This window comes from Palaemon carinicauda, chromosome 15, assembly GCF_036898095.1.
Source record: "Palaemon carinicauda isolate YSFRI2023 chromosome 15, ASM3689809v2, whole genome shotgun sequence".
Lineage (NCBI taxonomy): Eukaryota > Metazoa > Arthropoda > Malacostraca > Decapoda > Palaemonidae > Palaemon > Palaemon carinicauda.
The window spans coordinates 34,928,781-34,951,835 of record NC_090739.1 but is presented as its reverse complement, the minus strand read 5'-3'; the positions used below and the strand labels follow the sequence as shown (position 1 = coordinate 34,951,835).

Here is a 23,055-nt window from a genome sequence, read left to right as displayed (position 1 = left end):
TATATACATATATATGTATGTATGTATGAATATACACATACATATATACACACTTGTATCAGCAGAATGACAATTTTTCTTACGTAAACCCTATGAGAAGGATTCATCCAAGAAAAACGAACAGAATTGCGGTCCTGAGTTGCTTGATATATATATATATATATATATATATATATATATATATATATATATATGTATATATATATATATATATATATATATACTCGCAGAGATTACATACTTTTTATATGGTTTGCTTTGTCGGAATATCGTGTATGTTAACTTGAGAAGTTTTGGGATAGTTACAGAGTTAAGAAAACGAAAACAAGAGGCATTTCAAACAGAAACAGTTTTGATGTAAGGCAGATATTCCTACATAAAAAGGCAAATGCCTTGGTTTTAGTTGTACCTGAAAAATAAGGAGATAAACACATATACCTTCAGTGTTCTGGGAGAGATGAAATCAAGAGTTAATCAAATGAGAGGATAAAATTCAATTGGTTGAAATAAAGAGAGAGATGGACCAGTGAAAGTGAAGACGTCCATAGATTAGAAATATAAATATACGTATTTCATAGAAAAAAATATCCTCTGCTGATTACTTCCGCAACTGCAGAGGAAGGAGAAACTCCTACTTAACCCCCACCAAACACCCTACCCCACTCTCACATATAACCCCGCAGTGCCACCCACCTGATTCTTTTTTGGCACTCGTCATGGCCTGCAACGACACCTGCTCAACTTTTCTCAGATGACTGCCGCTCTCAGGTAAGGCTTCAAGATTAACACCTTTTCGAATTTCATATTTACCAATCGTGTCGAGAGAGAGAGAGAGAGAGAGAGAGAGAGAGAGAGAGAGAGAGAGAGAGAGAGAGAGAGAGAGAGAGAGAGAGAGAGAGAGGCTTGTCTGCCAGAAATCCTTCCCAAGGAAGCCCAGCTGCATGTGCTTCGTTCTCTCTCTCTCTCTCTCTCTCTCTCTCTCTCTCTCTCTCTCTCTCTCTCTCTCTCTCTCTCTCTCTCTCTATGAATAAATGTTTGTCTTCTTATTTACGAATGTTAACGATAAGGGTTCAAGCGGATTGTGTTGTTTGTGTGGCACAATGTTTGTGTTTATAGTTTTTTGTGTGTTGGTAGGGTTTTCTATTTATGTGGAGATTAAAGTAAAATATAGTTTTGTGTTCGTTTTAGAAATTCTTATTTTGAATTGAAACTATTATTTGTACAAATAATGCTTTTATCTCTTGTATCTTATGCAAATATTTATTTGTATATCAAAATATATTTACATATAGCATATTGTTCGCTTATACAGTAGAAAATTGTAATATACACAGACGTACACATACATATACACTGTATATTTGTGTATCTGTGTGTGTGTGTTTAAAGGCTTTAAATGTGGCTCAAGAATGGCAGAGGCAAGGGACAGTGACATTGCCCTAGCACCCAAGACAATGCCCTAGTCCTCTCTTCATTCAAGCTAGAACCCGGGAGGGCCAGGCAATGGCTGCTGATGACTCAGCTTGTAGACCTACAGTATAGGTCCCCCCAAACCCCCATCCTTAGCTCACACGGATGGTAAGGTTGCATACACTAAAGAAACTAACCAGTTTGACCGGGACTCGAACCCCAGTCAGGCGATCACCAGGCAGGGACGTTTCCAATAGGCCACCATAACCCTTAGTACTATAACTGATCTGTCAGACTATTTTTAAGGGAAAAGCAGTATTGGGTGTCAAAGAACGAACTTTTAAGTTACAAGTGAAGAAAATGTATAAAATATAAGAGCAACTTATTTTTAGATTTTCCTTTAAAGGAATTTATGAAATTCTTTGGTTAATTGCTTTTTACAACTTATTATAATGGAGTGAGCCTTGGCAGATGTATAATTATATGCATGCCTTCATGCAAAGTCAAATCCTTTTACTATTTTTTCATGTTTGCTAGTTGAAACAATTAAAACGTGTCTGTATACATACATACACATATATATGTGTTATAGTGAGTTATATGGTCCTTTGACTGGCCAGACAGTACTACATTAGATACTTCTCTCTGGTTACGGTTCACTTTCTCTTTTCCTACACATACATCGGATAGTCTGGACTATTCTTTACAGATTCTCCTCTGTCCTCAGAGGACACTAACAACACTGAGATTACCAAACAATTCTTATGCACCCAAGGGATTAACTACTACACTATAATTGTTCAGTGGCTACCTTCCTCTTGGTAAGGGTAGAAGAGAGACTTTAGCTATGGTAAGCAGCTCTTCTAGGAGAAGGACACTCAAAAATCAAACCATTGCTTATTAGTCTTGTGTAGTGCCATAGCCTCTGTACCATGGGCTTCCACTGTCTTGGGTTAGAGTTCTCACGTTTGAGGGTACACACGGGGACACTATTCTACCTAATTTATCTTCTTGTTTTGTTAAAGTTTTTTTATAGTTTATATAGGAAATATTTATTTCAATGTTGTTACTGTTCTTAAAATATTTTATTTTTCCTTGTTTCCTTTCCTCACTAGGCTATTTTCCCTGTTGAGGCCCCTGGGATTATAGCATCCTGCTTTTTCAACTAAGGCTGTAGTTTAACAAGTAATAATAATGATGATGATAATGATAATAATAATAATAATAATAATAATAATAATAATAATGTATATATATATATATATATATATATATATATATATATATATATGTGTGTGTGTGTGTGTGTGTGTGTGTGTGTCTGTCTGTCTGTCTGTGTGTATGTACGTATGTATGTATGTATGCTTTTAATTGCGTAAACCAGTTCCCATGCTAAATATACTGTACTTGTGTTTTTTTTATTACTGATGAACTGAAATCGATTTCTGTTTGGGGGAAACCTCTGTTCTGATTTCTTAGCTATGTTATTATTATTGTTATTATTAATATTATGAAATTTTCGAAAAAATCCAATTGTTTAGTTCAGAAAACGTAGAATTTGAGAGAAGCCTTTGCTGGGATAGTACTAAATTTATGCGAGTATGCAACGTCTGGCCTGTTTGTTACTGAAAGGACTACAGTGTGGTTGTAGCCTCTGCTTGAATTATTTACTTTTATTATTTTTCTTAGCCTTTATATGATATATAAGATCAAAGTAACATGTAATTTATGGCTATATTTTAACTATGATTTGCTAAGAATACCCCCCTCCATTCCCTTTCTCTCTTTGACATCCTCTCTAACATAGGCATGTACATTTATACGCCTTATTCTTCTTTGTAAACTGTAATAGTCATTGCATTATAGGCACTTGAAAATAAGTTGTTTGTAATCTTAAGATATGTTATTCCTATTCTATTCGGTTTGGAAGAATAGTGCAGTGCCCATTGGAACTATGTACTCCTATGACGGGAGATTAAGTAGATTTTTCAATTAAGGCCAAATGAGGCTGTTTTGGAAGGTTGCCTGTGCAAGCAAGTGACACATAGTTATACAGCTTCAAAGGGGAGAGACGAAATTGAATTTCATAAGCCTACGCAAACATTCTCATGGCCAAGAACGGTATAGCAGTAGCTTTTAACATAGGATTCTTTCAATATAAAAGGTAAAATCGGTTATGCTCTGCTTCCACGCTCTGCGAGCGAGAGCGTTAGATAGCATTGATTGGTTACACATTGATTTTAACTTTTAATACTTTTGTTAGCCAAGAAAGATATTTTGAACCGAAAAAAATTCAAAATAAAGGTTTTGAAAATTAATCCAAAAATCTTCAAAATAAAAGATACATAACAACGTGCCATGCGCAAGGTATATTTGGAACTTAAGGGCGATTTAATAAACATTCAGAGATATATGTAAACCATAGGTACACACACACAGGTTTTGGCTTTATAGGTAGATACTGTTTTTCCCAGGATCTTTTTATTCCTTGAGAACTTTTTATTGGTACATTATCATAAAAAAAAACATTCGGTTAACAGTTATTATGGTCGATAACATGCATTGTAAATAGAGAGTCTCTCTCTCTCTCTCTCTCTCTCTCTCTCTCTCTCTCTCTCTCTCTCTCTCTCTCTCTATATATATATATATATATATATATATATATATATATATTTATATATATATATTATATATATATACATATGCATATAAATATATTTGCATATGATATATATACATATTTACTATTATTATTATTATTGCTATTAATATTATTATCATTATTAATATTATTATTATTATTATTATTATTATTATTATTATTATTACTTGCTAAGCTGCAACCCTAGTTGGAAAAGCAGGATGCTATAAGCCCAGGGGCTTCAACAGGGAAAAAGCTCAGTGAGGAAAGGAAACAAGGAAAAATTAAATATTTTAAGAACAGCAAATAAATATTTCAATATAAACTGTAAAACCTTTAACAAAACAAGAGAAAGAGAAATTTGATAGAATAGTATGCCCGAGTGTACCCTCAAGCAAGAGAACTCTAATCCAAGACAGTGGAAGACCATGGTACAGAGGCTATGGCACTACCCAAGACTAGAGAACAATGGTTATTTTGGAGTGTCCTTCTCCTAGAAGAGCTGCTTACCATAGCTAATGAGTTCCTTCTACTCTTACCAAGAGGAAAGTAACCACTGAACAGATACAGTGCAGTAGTTAATCCCTTGAGTGAAGCATAAATGTTTGGTAATCTCAGTGTTGTCAGGTGTATGAAGAAAGAGGAGAATCTGTAAAGAATATGCCAGACTATTCGGTGTATGTGTGGGCAAAGGGAAAGTGAACCGTAACCAGAGAGAAGGATCCAATGTAGTACTGTCTGGCCAGTCAAAGGACCCCATAACTCGGTAGCGGTAGTATATTTAATTTCAACAATATAATGAAAACAGGGAAACTCAAATTCTTTGTAATTCTTCGTTCACATATTTTGTAATGGAAAAGTGGCATCTGGCAGTTGGTAATCACTGGTTACTTTCGTGGTAACGTTGAAGGTCCCATTTGTAAGTTACGTGGTTCGTTTCCACCCTGCCCCCCTCCCCCACCTCATTCTATCCAGATGTAAATCTGTATTATATTCAACTAAATCATAGAAAAGGCTGTGTCTATCAACTTTGTTACAAGAAGTATGTTGTGTGTGTATATATATATATATATATATATATATATATATATATATATATATATACTGTATATATATATATATATATATATATATATATATATATATATATATATATATATGTATGTATATGTATATACTGTATATATATATATATATATATATATATATATATATATATATATATATATATATATATATATATATATATATATATATATATATATATATACACGCTCATGCATGTTAGGAGGTAACATACACAACCAAACAAGAGGTCATGTTAATGGAGATACTTGACCCTGTATCTTTATGCAAAAGGCAGGAGTCCGAAATACTTACCAGAATAGTATTAATCTTCTCTCTGCGGTGAAAATGATTAAAGATGAACGTTTTACATATGATAAACTAGAAATTACAGTTAGTTAAGAACAAGGATCATTCCCAATTATCAGAATGCAGTAGTATAATGCAGCTCTGCCATAGGGTCCTTGATATATAAACATTGTAGTGTCTGGCTATGTGTGGTGTTATTCTTGACACCACAAACGGTTGCATTGAATAATTTGCATGTAAATCAATCTCATGGTATTCGAAGGGAGTTGTTGATGCTTCCCACGACGATTGCCATTATCGTCAAAGAGAATTTTGTATTCCTGATATTATCGGTATGTCTTTCTCGTGCCCCTTTTATATATCTCTCTGGGGAGCGAAAACAAAGATAAACATAACTGATAATGATCATTATATGTATACATGAATTCATAACTTGAACCAATTTATATGTCATTTTGTTTATATTTTGCAACACAAACGAATAACGAGTGCAAAAAAAAATGAGAATTGTGATTAAAATTCAGATTAAGAATAATAGTTACCACATGCATACACGAACACTTACATACGCACACACACACACACATATATATATATATATATATGTGTGTGTGTGTGTGTGTGTGTGTGTTTCCTGAGTAGTATTTTCCTAGCTTTGCTCATATTGAGAATACTGATACTGATATAACTAATAACTATACATAGCTTTCATGTTTTTGTCATACTTAAACTTGCCGGATAAATCTTATTCTTATTTTGAAATCTATAACTTTCACTTTTTTATACGCTTTGTGATCTTTTTTTGTTACAGTTTTGCTGACTCTGGAAACAGGAATTGATTATCTTACATATATATTTTTTTTATTATCATTACTTTGTATGATGATGGGTGTAGAGTGATCGTAATATTTGTTCCTCATAAATAGATTCAAAGATCACATTTGCAATCTCTAGCTTCAAACAGATTAATGTGATTAAGTGAATCGATTTGATTTTCACAAATGATATATTTCCCTCATCGATTATCATTGTTGTCAATAGATTATAATATAAACGTTGTGACGAGATTATAATATTATAAATCCATCAATCAATCATCGTGGATATTTGTTATATTAATGAATTCATCTCTTCCGCTGTTTGGTTCACAATTATGAGATTTGATTGGCTTGGTATCCTATGCTAGTTATTTCAATGGTTTCAAATAAGTGAAATTTCGGTTTTATTTAGAAACTCAACTATTATAGTTTTACTGAAGTTCCGTAAATATTTGAATATAAACTTGTGTACTTTGAGATGGTTATTCTTAACTTATTCTTTTTTTTTTTATCTATCGACCAGGACATTTCATCTATGCTCACTAGTTTTTCATGACTTGCAATAATTAACGTATTTACCAGGATTATTCAAACATAATTTCCCATTCGAAAAATGTTTGTACAAACCGAGTTACATCTTTATGCAAAACTTTTACCGAAACAAATGTGTGGATATATAACGTTTACGGGTTAAAAATATTTTAGTCAAATAAATGTGAAGGAATTAAACAAACCTTTGTGGGAACAAATTCAATATATTTGAAAAATTTGGATTAATTGAACATTTTTTTTTTAAGAAACATGGCTATATAAATTTGTAAGCGAACCAGATAATTTCGACAAAGTTTTAGACACATTAAGCTTTGAATTTTTTAAAGTAAAAGTTCTAGGGAAGGGTAAAAATCGTAGAAAAAAGTATTTTTATTTGCTAAAATGGTATGCTGGGGAAATTTTGGATGGCTACTTAAGGTGTGGATGAAACACAAAACAAATAATTTAGGCGTTTCAAATTACAAACATTTATACCCAGCATCCACAGAATGGTCCAAATTTTCTTAGATATGAAAAGAATGATATAATAAGAAAAAAAAAATTCCAAAAGGTGGATGCTTACGGTGCCTTGGACACTAAAATTAACCCCTACTTTGTCTGTACTCCAATGTTGTTATTAATATAGTTATTATTATTATTATGATTATTATGGTGGAATGACGTATTTTGTAAACACAAAGTTAGTATTACATTCAGTAAAACAAAATCTACTTTAGCTGTCCAGGTGTCGTAGTTGAAGACACTGAGCCAAGTAATTGACATGTCACATGCTATACGTGATGACGAAACTAGATATATCACGAAATTTTCCAAACATTAACGTTTAGAATCTTGATAATAGCAATATCTCTCTCTTAAAAAAACATAGATTTGGCGAAACAATTAGAGCAGATGGATTTGCAATAAGATTACCAGCTCTTTTTAGTTCAGTCATAAGCTATACAACATTTAGCTCAAGCAACATTAGGTAATTACAGTATTTCATTAAAAACGGAGAGAACAGTTGGCTCTTCATCAGAGGTAACATGACAGCGTTTTGCATGGACAAAAAACTAATATATGGACATCATTATTTACTATAAGAGACAGAGGAAAAATACTATGATTCATATCATATTTAAATAGTAGAAGAATGAACTAGGAGGGAAAGATAGCCCAGGATGCAGGAACAGTTAACCCAAAGGTAGAAAGAACTATTATAAATAGTAGGGGTATGTGCTTCAATAGGGGTCATGAACCGGAGGTTGCAGTTGTCAAAGTACTTAATACCCAATAAGCCTTAATGGAAAGTTTGGTGGTTGGGAGGACTGGTGGATTGAGAAAGAGACGGACTGAGTGAAACCGATTGAAGCCGGATATTTCTGATTACTGAAAATATGGGAACAAAAAGTAGATATCTGTATTTCAGCAATAGAAGTCAAACTGTTTGCAGACATTAATACTGCATCACGTGAAGATAGAAATGTGATCAACATAAAGCTTACTTGTCTTTTCTTTCATTTAAAGGTACATTTTTGTATGTTCATTCAATAATCATTTATTCGTTTTATTATCAATTTATTTATGTACCTAAGTCAGCACCTACGCTAAAATCTAAGAATCGCACTATGAGTCCGTCGTCAAGTTGTCTGGTGAGGTGACCAAGTCAGTCATTGATTTCCATTCAGAGCAATGTTCACAAACCAGACAGTTAACTGTTTGCATGTCAGACTTAATAACTTTTCGCTCACCAGCGCAAGCTCCCCAACTACTCTTACCGAACACGCACACATGCACATGCATTGCTATTTATAGCCCTCCGTTTGGGACCAAGATTTGTGCTGCTTTTCTTGCTACCTGAGGAACCAACCCCGCCTAAACTTGATTAGTTTATCTGATTCGCGTGGGAGACAGTTTTTTCCTCTCCAATTTCCATCAACCCCCCAATCCCTGCCTTCTCTCTCTCTCTCTCTCTCTCTCTCTCTCTCTCTCTCTCTCTCTCTCTCTCTCTCTCTCTCTCTCTCTCTCTCTCCATTGGACCCTATAAAGGGAAGAGTATTTGATGATTAAGCTCTTTGGATTCATGCTATTTTCTTTATGAATATTTGGACTTTTGTCATTTTTTTTTTCAAATGAGCCCTTACTTTTACAGTTTTTGCCCCCCCCCCCCAAAAAAAAAAAAAAAAATCTTGTACTTTCCATAAATAAGTAAATTCGAGAGATGTCTGAGGATGAGGTCGTTAAGAAATAATTATTCAGGGAAAACGCCCCTCCCCCTCCAAGTATATATACAGTTCTTTGGATGAAAATCACTTTGATGAAGATTAAACGGTTAAAACAAATTAGGTATAAAGTTAAATAATTACTGAGATTTCCCAGGTAAGTTTCTTAATGAAGAATGATGGAGCATCCAAAATTAGGTAAAATTCATTTTTGGTGTAGAATCACTTTAGTCATTTCTCCCATTCAGTTAACCTAAAACGGACATTAGTTGGGTTAATGTAAAACGCGGGAATGGAAATCAAGGTTTGAAATGTTTCTAAAACATGTTTGTTTTAAAAAAATTTTACAGTGTGGTTGAGTGTGTAAGCGCGGTTACTCTATATTGCACTATCCTTTCTTTATTTTTACAGACATCTTTGTACTGCAAGATGAAAGAAAATCATAATTTTCATTATTTTGTCCATATTTAGCAATAGCTCATTACATTCATATAGATACAAACATACTACACCCTCTTCATGAATATGAGGGAGTCATTGTTTAATTTGTTAATCATGCTGCTAAGAAAAACAAAAATGAATGATTTTTATGCATTTGTTAACCATGTTACCATCTTCTAGATGGTAGACGAAAGTAAAAAGGTTTACTAATTGATGATGGTTTCAACGTTGGAATGAATATGGCATTCCGTGGTCATATAGAACACAAGCTAAATTCAAAAGTCCTTTAACCTTAGGGTACAGTCTTATTTGACAGTTCCCAGAATATCTGCTGATAGCTAAGATTTGCCCTTCGAGTTTATCGTAGTTTTATGAGATTACCTTTGGGGAATTGAGGTCAGGTGGGACACTGTGAAAAGGGCCGGTCGACCTTCCGGTTTATAGGGCTGTTATAGAAGCTTTAGCGAAAGAAAATAGAACAGCTGTTCAATATATGTTATGTTCCCTTTTATCTACACTACAATATTATAAATTTGCTTTGTACTTGTCACTCAAATCTGGGATCATCTATTTACTTTTTGTTTTATTCCCTATATTTTGCTATTTCTATTTCATTCATTTCAAATTTTCGAATATTTCTGTCCTACTGAAATATTCGTTTCGTATACAATCATATTTCATATAATCACAAGCTTTCCACTGATTTTACACTAGTTTACCTGTCCCGCCAAGGATTACTTCTAAATTTCAACCAACTTCGCAATTGCATCGTATTTACAATGTAAACGGTAAATGGTCTCACTGCATTTTAATTTTTTTAAGATTTTGTGGTTGTTGAAAGTGGAGTTCATTGTCCGTAGACTGTATGTGTTATACCCACGCGCACACTCACACATAAGCTACTATATAAGGTACCTTTTAATCATTGTGGTTTATATTATTATGGTCTAAAGATTGATGCTATTACATGATAGTAATAAAATTCAGGTAGAAAAGTGTAGGACTACTGCTTGACTAATCACGAATATTTTCTTTCGTAAATTACGAAAGATTTTCGCATTTACAACTCTTGAATAGTCGATATATATATATATATATATATATATATATATATATATATATATATATATATATATATATATATATATATATATATATATATATATACATATATATATATATATATATATATATATATATATATATATATATATATATATATATATATATATATCGTCTTTAATGACACTTGAAACGTTAATGTTAGCAACACGATGACAAACCTTGACAGCTGGTGAAGATTTATGGGTATGCACCCCGTGGTTATCCTGGTATAGTTTATGTGCTTTTGGCAACAGGACCTATTGTGTTAAAATCATCTGTATCTTTTAAGAGTTTTACTATTTATTTGAAGAAATATTAGAACACCGTATTTATTTTACCAAATTATTAAAGTGTCGAAGGTTCCTTGGAAAGGTTGAGAGAGAGAGAGAGAGAGAGAGAGAGAGAGAGAGAGAGAGAGAGAGAGAGAGAGAGAGAGAGAGAGAGAGAGGATACATTACTTTATATTAAATATTAATCGCAAAATGAATATTAAATTGGGTCTGTTACTGTAAATTATTGCACATTCTGATCACTAATGGTGACTCTCTCCAGGAAATGGCTCGCTATTGTTATCGTCGGTTTTGATTGTAACGGCACAGATATTGCCGACAATAAATATTTTGTAACCTATGTAATGGCTGTAGCTTACGTCATTTGGCAATGGAAAGAGGCAGACCAACAAAGATGATATCACAGATAGAAGACGTTGAACTAAGTATTAATAACGTAGTTTTATATTTCAATGACGTGTTCTTTGCTCTAAAGTGTTTTGAATTGATATATTAATTTGCTGTGAACGATAAGGATTTATTTGCATCATCAGCTATTTTATTCATTCTCAGTCTTCAAAAATATTCAATTATGGCTTCCGTAGTTGTGTAGTTCTCTAAGATATTTATTATTAAATATACGATTTTCCTATTTGCCTGCACTTTTCATTTGCTTCTTCGTTCTTTCGGTATAAAGATTATTTCTACTCTCGCAATTCTGAAACTGTTACTAACTAGGTTATACTTTAGAAATGTCGATTTGATCTCGAAGCTACATTTATTTCCATTCAAGTTTATTTTGTTCATGCATATTTTTGAGTAATGATGTGTCAAAATCTGATGCTCTAACCTCTAATGTTGATTATAAACAAATCTGACAGTCAAGCTAATGGATATGTCAGCATTCAGCCTAATTCTTTCATTATTTTATCACAAAATTGGGTTTTGTTACAGCAATGTTTTCTCTAAGGTATTTTGTCCAAATAAGCTTGCATAATGAAGACCCGGTAAACATTATTCTGTGTGAAAGTTAATGACCGTCAGGTGTAGAAAATTTATATTGAATTGGCCAGAATTTTTAAAATCACAAGTTGTGGATGTTTTTCTATGTAATTACTTTGCAGCGCACCTCCAACAGATGCCAAAGTTCTCAAACTTACTAGAAATATTACTGCCCACCATGCTAGGAAATTCCAGAGGCAAGTAATGCAAAAATATGATTTCATTGCGAAATATAAATATGGTTACTTCTTTTTAGAAGAAATTCTTAACAGGGTATCCGGGGGCTCAAATAGGAATTATATGTTATCTCTCTCTCTCTCTCTCTCTCTCTCTCTCTCTCTCTCTCTCTCTCTCTCTCTCTCTCTCTCTCTCTCTTTAAGGTTGTTTTTATTGTATTAGTACCGTTTGCTGCACGATTTTTAGTTATGGCCTATTTACGTCGAGCGTCTTTATGTATAGCTTTATGGATTCCGGAATTGGGGAGTAAAAATCTAAGAGACAAAGAACATTTCTGAAGTGTTTTTCATTATTCTTATGAGATTTTGAATGCCCATTTTCTTATAGCATGATCATTATTGCGTAAGTTTGTATCATTCTGTTGTTGTAATGTAAAGTGAAAGATATTTTGAATTTATCCATGCTTAATACAATTCATCTAGATCTTAATTCCACGAATAAGTGAGGTATTAAGCCTCGTGCTTTCATGACAGCCACTTGCGGCAATTACCAAGAGATCCCTGAAGAATTAATAAGAAAATATATGGTTTTCCTGAAGCCGTGTTTGCATCTGACGCGTGCAAATTCAAATAGTAAACCAGGCTAAAACTGCAAGTAAAATTTGCGAACGCTTTCAGCGCCGTAAGACATTTACTATTCATTTTTGGGATTGCGAAGTTTAAAGGTGATTCGCCGAAAGGATTTAATGTTTCCTGTTCTCGTCAAGATGTCGGGGAAATAAACTGAAGTTTTGGGGAAATTTCCTGCCCATTGCCAGCAAGCATAAATCAGTGCAGGTGTGCGTGCGAGTTTGCGTTACTTCATAAGCTTTTTGATCGTAGTTTTCTCATCGGACGTTTTAAGGGTATACTGGAGGTATGTTATAGATATATTCAGTATTTTATACGAAAGTATAACGAACCGATTTGATAAGAAAATATGATATACATATGCCAGTACATACTTCGAGTTATTTTAATGTTATTATGGAAAAAGGTGTAAGTATACATGAGAGATATAGTAATTATATTCCAAAGTGAGCTGCATAATTTGATAGATAACGAAAGAAATGTGCAAAGCATGATACGATGGACCCTAATAGCCAAGGAGCTATTTAGGGATTGTATTACATCTAAAGTACTAAGGGTTTGAGTAAGGAGGCTGTAAGAGAGATTGATTTAGACATCTAGAAATGAATTCTTATGGGATCTCTGGTACATCCAAGAGAGGGGACTGTTAAAAAAAAAAATTAAATAACGTTTTGAGTACTTTAAATAAAATGGTGCTGAATGTCAAGTTTCCAGTAGCTGGTTGCATATCTGCCGTTTCTAAGTCGCTAGGCAGGGGCTAATTTTTGAAAACCCTGCATCGGCGCGCTTTTTTTTTCTTTTATCACACGTACATCGATGACAGTCTGAGAAAGAATTTGCAATTTTATTCTCATCGGAGTTCATTAGTTCTTAGGTGTATATTCTAGTGGAAAATACATTTCAGAAAAGGACAGAGGTTAAGTTATTAATGTTCATTCAGGTCTATTTGCGTAGGCTTACGCCTCTGTAAAATTAATGTTTTAACTATCATTAATTTAAAGAAAATCATAAATTTAGAACATCTGCCACATCAATGACAATGTTTGTGTAAAAGTGAATTGAGAGAATAGGTTAGAAATAAAAAATAATAATCAAATATTGGAACCCATAACATGGTTAGAATATTTTAGGTTCCTTTTCGGTGCGTTAGATTCTGGGTATGAAATACAACATAGCTTGCCTTTGTTCAGTCAGACTTTTTGGTTGGCATAAAGAAAATAGCTGCAAAATCCCAATTTGACAATTCTCTTTATAATTTGCCTTTATATCCTTATTCATACATTATTATATTAATTATAGTAGTTTTGTGACTATACCAAATGCAGGAATTAAAATGAGTGTAGATTTCTGATATAGATACTACAGAATGTATGGCCATAGATTTCTATTCTAAGAGATTTTTTCCATATTATTACATCACGCTATGACATTCATATCGTCTACATATCTTGAGCCAATTATAGTATTGTCATGCAATGCTGCCTCTAAAACTTACTTAATTTCAGATAAAAATAGATCAGATTTGACTTGGAATAATTATACTCGGGTAAGAGCTGTTGCTCATAGTTGTATTTTTTTTTTTTTTTTTTTTTTGGCAACTTATAAGGAATACAACTTGACAATAAAATAAACCAAACCCTCACTGATGCAACCCAGGAACATAAGTGGTGGGCTACCCTTAGATCTGCCATTTTTATATAGACGCAACAGTTCCTCCTTTACTTAAACCAGGTGGTTCTGTAACTCACTGTCCATATGAAAATCCAACCAATTTGGCTGATGTGTTTGGCAGTAAGCAGAGTAATGAGGAATTCTATTATCCACATTCCTATTTTCCAAAGGCTAAACCAACTAGTTTAGCTTTTCAGTCTCGTGAAATTAAAACATTCTTGATGGGGCTTAATGCTTATTGAGGTGTAGACGCAAATGGTATTTTTTCATTTTGTGTTTATAACGACCAATGATTTTTTAGCTCCTAAGTTGTGTGTCATTTTCCGCAAGTTATCAAAAAGAGTTCCTTTTTGCGCTTATGGAGAATTGGTAATGTTATTTTATCAGGTAAATCTTTGTGGTAGCTCCAGCCCTGAAGATTATCGCCAAATTTCCATAACTCCCAAATTATCTAGTTTTTTAATGTCTATGGGAAAAACGTCTAAATAGGTACGTTAAATGTTCCAAATGTTGCAAAGGCCTTGGAGCATGTGATGCCATCCTTAAAATCTCCAATACTGTGCATATATCCATTAATAATGGTCAGGGACTTCGTATGATTGACCTTAATTTTAGTGCTGCCTTTAACCATGGGAGTTGGTATCCATGGTCGTGGTCAACCAATACTGCCGTGACAGAGGAGGGTGGCGTTGGAGTCATCTAGGGTGATGTGTTGCCAACGTAGGGATGTGCAGGATGTCCTACATGTTTGGTACTCTTGATCTTAATGAAGGGCTTCTGCCAAGGTGTTGTAATTAAATCCCAGGAGAATTTCTGCCAATGTATTTCTTGACAGGGTGTCGTCAATGGGATTAATTTTCCCAGGGATATGTTGAAGGTACAGTTATATTTAGTGTAAGTCACATCGTAGATATATCAGGTTTGATGGGCAGACCAGGTGTTGGACTGCCTAGTAAAGGCATGCACCAGAGGCTTGTGGTCAGTGTGAATAACAAAAGTCGTACCTTCTAATAAGTGGTGAAAGTGACAGACGTCGCTGGCATCGGGGGAGAGGAGAAGAGGGGCATATGATATTGGAAAAGTGAGAGAAGCAGTGGTTGATAGGGCATCCTTTGCATTGTAGAAGGCTGCTTTTTGAAGGGATCCCACTTCAGGCCTTTTGGCTTTACCTTGAGGTAGGCGTACAGAAAGGGCAAGAGTGGCGGCAATGGATGGCAGAAACTAGTGATAATAGTTTATCATGCCCAAGAATTCTTGCAGTGCTTTGATGGTCGAGGGTGGGGATAAGTTCTATATGGTTGCTACCTTCTCAGGGAGGGGCTGGACGTCTTTAGAAGTGATGCAGTATCCTAAAAATGTTACCTTATTGATGCCAAAGGTACACTTATTGTACCAGACTACAAGGCTGTTCTGTTGTAGGTGGTCTAGCATGATGCGTGGGTTACGTAGGTGTTCCTCTTTGGAGGAAGAGAGCACAAATATGCCATCCATGTAACATACACAGAAGGGGAGGTCTCGTAAGATGCCATCCATGAGACGTTGAAAAGTGGCCCCAGCATTACGAAGGCCAAAACACGAGTCATTAAAGGAGTATTTACCGAAGGAGGTGGTGATGGTGGTCTTTGGGATGTCTTCTAGGTTCATGGGCATCAGATAATATCTCTTCAAGAGGTCGAACTTGGAGAAAACATTTGCTTTATGCAAGTAGGAAGTAACGTCGGTAGTGATCTGATTCTGGTCTGCATGTTCAGACGTCTGTAATCCCCACAAGGGTGCAGGGAGCCCTCCTACTTTAGGACAATCTGTAAGGGCGACAACCATGGGTTTGAGGCCTTTTGGCAGAGGCCCATTTCTTCCATTTCAGTGAACATTTGTTTAGCGGCTGCTAAAAGATCTAGTGCCAGTCGCCTGTATCTGGCAAACACCGGGGGCTCGGTTGTCTTGATATGGGGATGAATATCTTGCTTGACGGGAACCATGGGCATTTTGTGAAGTTCTGGATGGTAGACTTCCTCCGAGTAGGACGTGAGGAGGTGGGCCTAGGCCTCTGTGGGTGCACTGATGTGAAGTATGATGTCAGAGGAGTCGGTTGAAGAGACGTCGACGAGTACGAGTGTGCGTCGTCTAATCGTCGATGCTATACATCAACCAGGAGGTGGAAATGTGAGAGGAAATCTGTACTGAGTAGTGGCAATGTTATATTGGAAATAAAGAATTACCAATGGTATTTGGCGCTCTTAAACGATAATGTGAGTGTCTCGTGCCCGTGGATGGTGATCTCAGATCCGTCGGCAGCTACCAGGTGGACGTCAGTAGGTTTAGAAATAATTAAGTGTTCTGAAGAGTGACTTTGATAGATGAGAAGGGCAAACACCAGTGTCTACTAAAAATCTCACACCTGTACTTGCATCGTGTGAAGAGAAAAGATTAGTGACAGAAGGCCACCGTCATAAGCGATGCCATACTTACATATCTTTTTGACCACTGACAACTGTCCGCCCACTTTTTCGCAGCAGTGCCAAATCTGGAATAGTAGTAGCAGAACTGTGGCTGATGGGCTTCTGTAAGTGACTGGAGAGGCTGTTGGTTAGGGTTAGAGCGAGGGGTAGCATATGTGGGTGCTGTGTGACTTTGTCACCGCTCCGGCAAGTCACTGGGCAGGTGTCTACGTCTTACCTCATTTATGTTGGCTTCGGTCAGTGTTGAGTAGTTGTCCTCTTCGTCAGGAGTGGAGGCGATGATGGAGGTCTTGAAGGTTGTAAAGTGGTTGTCCAAAAGGTCGTCGACTTTGGTCATCAGGTCCTTCATGGGCAGGGTATCAACATTGGGGATGGCTGTGTGTACAGGTTTGGGTAGGCATCGTACCCAGAGGGAATGAAGTAGGTTCACTTCACGGGGAGGGCCGTTTGTGGCAGGTTGCAAGCTAGCGATACTGGTTATATCCCTGAGGGCGAGCTAAGCCTTTTGGTCCCCCAAACAGCTATTGAGAGAGCTGAAAAAACTTGTCTATACCGGCAGATGGCGATGGCAAGTACGGCTCTAGGAGGTATTTTTTGAAAGATTTTAACCTATTAGGACGTCGCCTTGGTCATAAAGCCAATCGGAGGTTTCTGGTAAAACCACGAGGATATAGTCTGCTTTGCTGTTTGTGTGAGCCATACCCTTGATGTGAAACTAGACTTCAGTATGCTGGAATCAAGTGAACGCTTTTCCGGTGGCTATGTGGGACAGTTTTACTGGGGGGGGGGGGGGTTTATGTCAAAGAAACAGGTTCGGTGAACGGCATTGTAAAAAGAGTATGATAATAGTCCCCTTTGAAAATTAAAGAACTAACGCAAAAGTCATGCAAGCTACAATTGATTTAATAATGATGGAAGTTTCTTTCTATATATAAGAAATGAAATAGCAAACATTAATTGTAGTTTGCATTACTTTTGTTTCAATTCTTTAATTTTCAGAGATGACTGTGTTATCATTTTAGATGAAAATATATAAACTTTCTATTTCATAATACTCTTTTATTCTAATACTTTTTGCATACTTTATCATTTATACGGAAGAAATTCCTTGCGGCAGAAAGACCTCGCGGACAAATTTCTTACGGCAATAAGTCCGTGGCAAAGAGTCATATGGTGAATATTCCAGCGCTAAAGGTTCTGGTAACTATGTATATATGTATGTATACTGTATGTATGTATGTATGTATGTACATATACATATAAATACCCTGTGCTTGGGCTTATAGGAGTTTTACAGTACGAGAAGTTCCCCCATGACCCAGCGGTTACATTATTAATGGGAAGTTGTCAGTTGTCATTTTTTTCATTGATGACACACCCTGTTTAATATATATATATATATATATATATATATATATATATATATATATATATATATATATATATATATATATATATATATATATATGTGAATATATTAAGTGTGTAATGCGTGCTAAGAGCGTATATAAAAGCTGTAGACAGTAACGGTGGTAAAACCAAGTTGATGTTTTTCTGTCCCATTTGATAAGGAGTTTTGATCCAAATATTCCGCTGGCGGAGAGAGTTTACTTATCAACGGCAACTTTAATAGTAATTCATCTCGACGCCTTTGAGGTCATATAACCACAGGCGACACATTCATCAATCTGACCTACGTCACGTCTCGATATTTAGATTAAAAAAAATAAAACTTTGGTAAACTTGGGATGATGGATGACTCCATTTTATCATGCTCTTCCAGATGGATTTAAGTAATGTATATATTTGTGCTCTTAATTCAGTTCAGCTTTCAGAAATATTGAGGTCATCTATCTTTTTATTTTATTTGTCTCCCTTACCAAGATACATCATTAATGGCCAGAAAGAAAGTAGACAAAAAAAAAAAAGATGGGAAAAGTTATCCTTATTATATACATACCCTCACTTTCTTTCCCCATCATTTTGGGAAAAATAACAAGAAAACAAAAGTTAAGAAAATTTTGGATATATCCATGAACTCATGCAGAGAAGAAAAAGTATAAACAATGTTTGATCTTAGAGTGATAAACAGAACAGGAGGAATTGGTGTTTACTTTCGAGTGATGAATAGCAAGGAGTCGAGGAATAACTACCGGCGGTAAAACAGAAGTCAAGAGTAGGTCAAGTTTACGTTTAGCATGATATTGTAAACGATAAAACAGGAAAGAAATGTATGCTATCTGGGGATAGATAAACGCGTTCACGTTCTCAACTGAAGTATAGAATTTAATTATGTCAGTTTGTGCATTCATATAGTTTGGTTATAATGATAACTGCAAGTAGAACTTGAACATTGTACACTCGATGAAAAACACACTTAAGGCCAGAGCATTTCCTTATCTTTGTGATAATGCGATCACTGTGTTGGCCCCGGTAGGTTACAGTACTATCAGATCAATCTGAATACAACTATGCAAGTGATGCAAGCCAATAGCTTTTTTGCCTTTGAAAGCAACAAGAATTTGGCCATGTGTTGAGGTGAAGGTTTCACGGGCAAACCCTAACACTTGCATTATTCATGCATTTATACTATCTTCCACCTCAATAACTCCTCAAAATTATTACTAGTTTAGTGGCCGTAGGAAGTAAGTATTCCTTCGGTCCTTCGGTGGGAGCTTTTGTACAGTTTTCAATTTGGTCAAATGAGGCGATTTTGAAAGTTCGATGGACAAAGAAGTGACACCAAGTTTCATTGTCAATGCAAGTTGCACAGCTTCATGGAGAGAGACGAAATTGAATTCTATAAACCTATGCAAACTTTCTGATGACTAAGAACGGCTTAGCAATACCCGCTAGCATAGGATTCTTTCAACTTGTTTTTTACAAAGAGGCGCTTGCTGTGCGCTTCGATCGAGAGCGTGCGGTAGGCTAGATTAGTTACACATTAATTTTAACTTTTAATGATAGGCTGGCTAATAATGATGTTTTGAAAATTAATCAAATAATCTTAAAAATAAAGGAGGCTCACCACCTTACCATGCGCAAGCTAATCCATATCTGAAAGATCGCGACGATCTAACAAACATTAAAGAAAGATATGCGAGCCACAGACACAGACAGGCAACCAGACGCAACTTACTTTTAATAGCTAGTAATGATGTTTTGATTCCGAAATGCTTCAAAATAAAGATTTTGAAAATTACTGTTTAGCAAAGTGAAATACAAAAATTCAAAATAAAGGATGTACACCCTCGTGCCATGCGCAAGCCATATTCGAAAAATCAGATCGATGTTGTTGATTGGCACCATAGTAATTATAGGAGTGTGATATCCCATGTTCCTCAAAGTATTGTTCTTTGCCCATTACTTTTCATACTAGATACACATGATATGTGGCTTGGGCTAAAAAACAAGTTCGTTGCATATGCAGATGATGCTACTCACTTTGTATCAAATCCATATTGTTAATTTTAAGTCTTGTCTTCTCCACCATAAGGCTCAGTACTAAACAGTAAGCAAATCGTTTTTGCCAGCTGTGCTCAGACTGTGGAATGGTCTTCTTAATCGTTCAGTTGAATAAGTGGAACTTCCGAAGTTCAACCTTGCAGTGAATGTTTTTATTTTGAACGGGCTGACACGAGTCTTAATTCATAGTTTAAATATGATATATCTACATTAATGTTGTTACTGATCTTATGGTATTTTGTGTTCTGTATTCGTCCATTACTTCTATTTAGAGTATTTCCTTTCCTCGGTGGGTTATTTTCCCTGTTGGAGTCCTTGGGCTTGTAGCATTATGCTTTTTCAACTAGGGTTGTATCTTAGTTACAAATAATAATAATAATAATAATAATAATAATAATAATAATAATAATATGCGGATGAAATGGCTATAAGGACCCCCTCCCCACCATTTACCAGCATTGTTCCTAGGAGAATCCAACCGTGTTCTGTGTAATTAGTTTAATCGTAAGCAGCCGGAAATCGTAGCTGATTATAATTTTGTTACTCCTTTCATAATTTTTTCAATGTAAATCGTATGGATAATGATTTTAAGCAAGTTTGATTCGATATGATTTTCTGTTATTGAATTACACCCATACTTTTAGCCCCATTAATTACTATTTTTATCAGATTTAATTTTTCCAAAATTGTCATAGTTTTAATGTAAAATATTTTGTCAAGGGTAATGCATGGTGGTTTTCACGAGATGAAATTTCAATTGGTTTCTTAGCATTGATACAAAGTTAATATTCTAGTTAGATGAATCCAGTTTTCATAATATGTAATTTCTTTGTATTAAGAAAGTTAACTAATGATAATTTTGATTAATTCAACTTTTTGTAATTATTTGGTATAGATTTTAACTTGATTTGTTTTTTTATATATCGAGCATTATATTAAATATATTTTTAGCAGTTTAATATCTTGTAATTATTTGACATTTATCATAACTTGATTTGTTTATAATTAGTGAACAATGTTTATGTCATATTTTTTTTCTGCTTGCTCTGTTGACCTTTTTAATTCCTAAATAGAATTGTGTTGATGATCTGCTTAATTAGGAGAACAATAAATGACTGTCGAAATTTGCGCATTCCGAAATGATTTATTTTGCTATTTGTTGGATGTAAACTAATAAATGTTCATGGTTTTGGGCCGTTTTTCACCATCTTATGTGCCTCAACTATTCTTGTAGTTTTTTATCTTTTATTTTCACAGTATTATTTTTTCTTTGCGCTACCCCCTCCCCCTTCTCTCTCTCTCTCTCTCTCTCTCTCTCTCTCTCTCTCTCTCTCTCTCTCTCTCTCTTTCACGTGCCTTAGTTTGAAAGTTTGAAGAATTGCGTCCGCAGACGATGGCGAACTCTTGAGTAAATTCTGCCAATCTAGAGATTGATTAACAAACATGAATGTTAACTAATATCGGTTAAAATAAATCAGCCAGGTTACTATTATAGCTCACTTAATATGGAAGTTGCTATTTATGTAAACATAGGCATCAGTTAAATAGAATCCTTCATTATCTTCTTTCTCCCGAGAAAGGCATTATTTACCTATACGAAAGTATAATAGAAAAAGAGAAACTACCTAGTTTCCTTGTCGCTATAGTTGGCACACAGGGAAAGCGACCACGGGCAATTTCCCCTCTGTATAAAATGTTTGAACACGTTTCGACTTTTGTGAATATAGAAATTCAAAAAAGGATTTTGGAGTGTTTTTTTTTATTATACTTAAGAGTTCATTTGGAACACATATATCATCGTTAGGCATCTTCTGCAGTTTTTTATTTATAACGTAGTAAATGGTCATGTATACATCCTTAAGCTGTTTCCTGTAACGAAGTGGCTCTAGAGAAAAATCAAAGCATCAGTCAGTGCTGTATTAATCTTTTAACTGGTGAATCATGAATGAACATCACGTTTAATAAAACTTCTACAATATTAGTCGCTTCTTATTCATACACAGAAGGCTCATCAGTTTAAAACAACAATAATGTATTGTTTTTACAGTATTTATTTATGTTTGGACGACGACAAGAATTTATCTAAAACGAAGAGATACCACGGTAGTTTTAAAAAACAAACATTTAAAGAATTTCAGTATTCAAGCGAAGGTAATTCCTCGAGGTCTCTCTCTCTCTCTCGACATACTATTTTTGTATTTTTGTACACTGCTTTTATCCTTTCCCAGCATAAAATGTTTATGAAACCTTTATAAATTATATTAAAATATATAAATATATCCCTTTGATTTATTCTGGCATTATGTATGTATACATTCATAAAGTTTTAGATACTCTTCCACTTTTAAGGTAGCATATCACCTTTCATAGCATTAGCCTGCCTGCTTGTTGTTGTTTTTTAATCCTTCACATTTCACTATGTCATGTTACCAATTTTGTCTTCAGTTATAATATAACATTATTTTGTAGGCCTAAAGAGCGGCTATCCGAATCAGCCGTTACAAATAATTTCTTGTTTTACGTTCGGTTTGTTTGTTTGTTACTAGTATTGCGCAGTAAGTAATGAATGGATTCTCACGAAAATGTTACCCAGGTAGGCAGGCCTCGTGATTATATTTTGGGAGAAATAAGAGTGCAAAGGGGAGGAATGTTTTAGCGGTCTCCGAATTTTTCCGTTGCTCTTAAAGTTATTATGATCATAAACCAAAGGCTATTACCTCCGCCAATGAAGTTGGAAGGGGGTTACGTTTTACCCCTTTGTGTGTGTGTTAGTTTGTTTGTTTATGAACAGCTTCCTGGTCGCAATTTTAATCGTAAAGTAACGAAACTTACAGGGATTAAC

At 34.9% G+C, this 23,055-nt stretch overlaps 1 protein-coding gene across 2 annotated transcripts in view; it reads left to right on the top strand.

Moving 5' to 3' along the window:
• Nucleotides 1-307: 307 nt before the first annotated feature.
• The window catches only part of LOC137654265 (5-hydroxytryptamine receptor 1A-like), a 419,677-nt gene continuing 396,929 nt past the window's right edge, over nt 308-23,055 (top strand). For both annotated transcript variants that reach the window (XM_068387892.1, XM_068387891.1), the window contains exon 1: nt 308-768. The gene's annotated coding sequence lies outside the window, so the exon portion shown is untranslated. The remainder of the gene's footprint in view (nt 769-23,055) is intronic.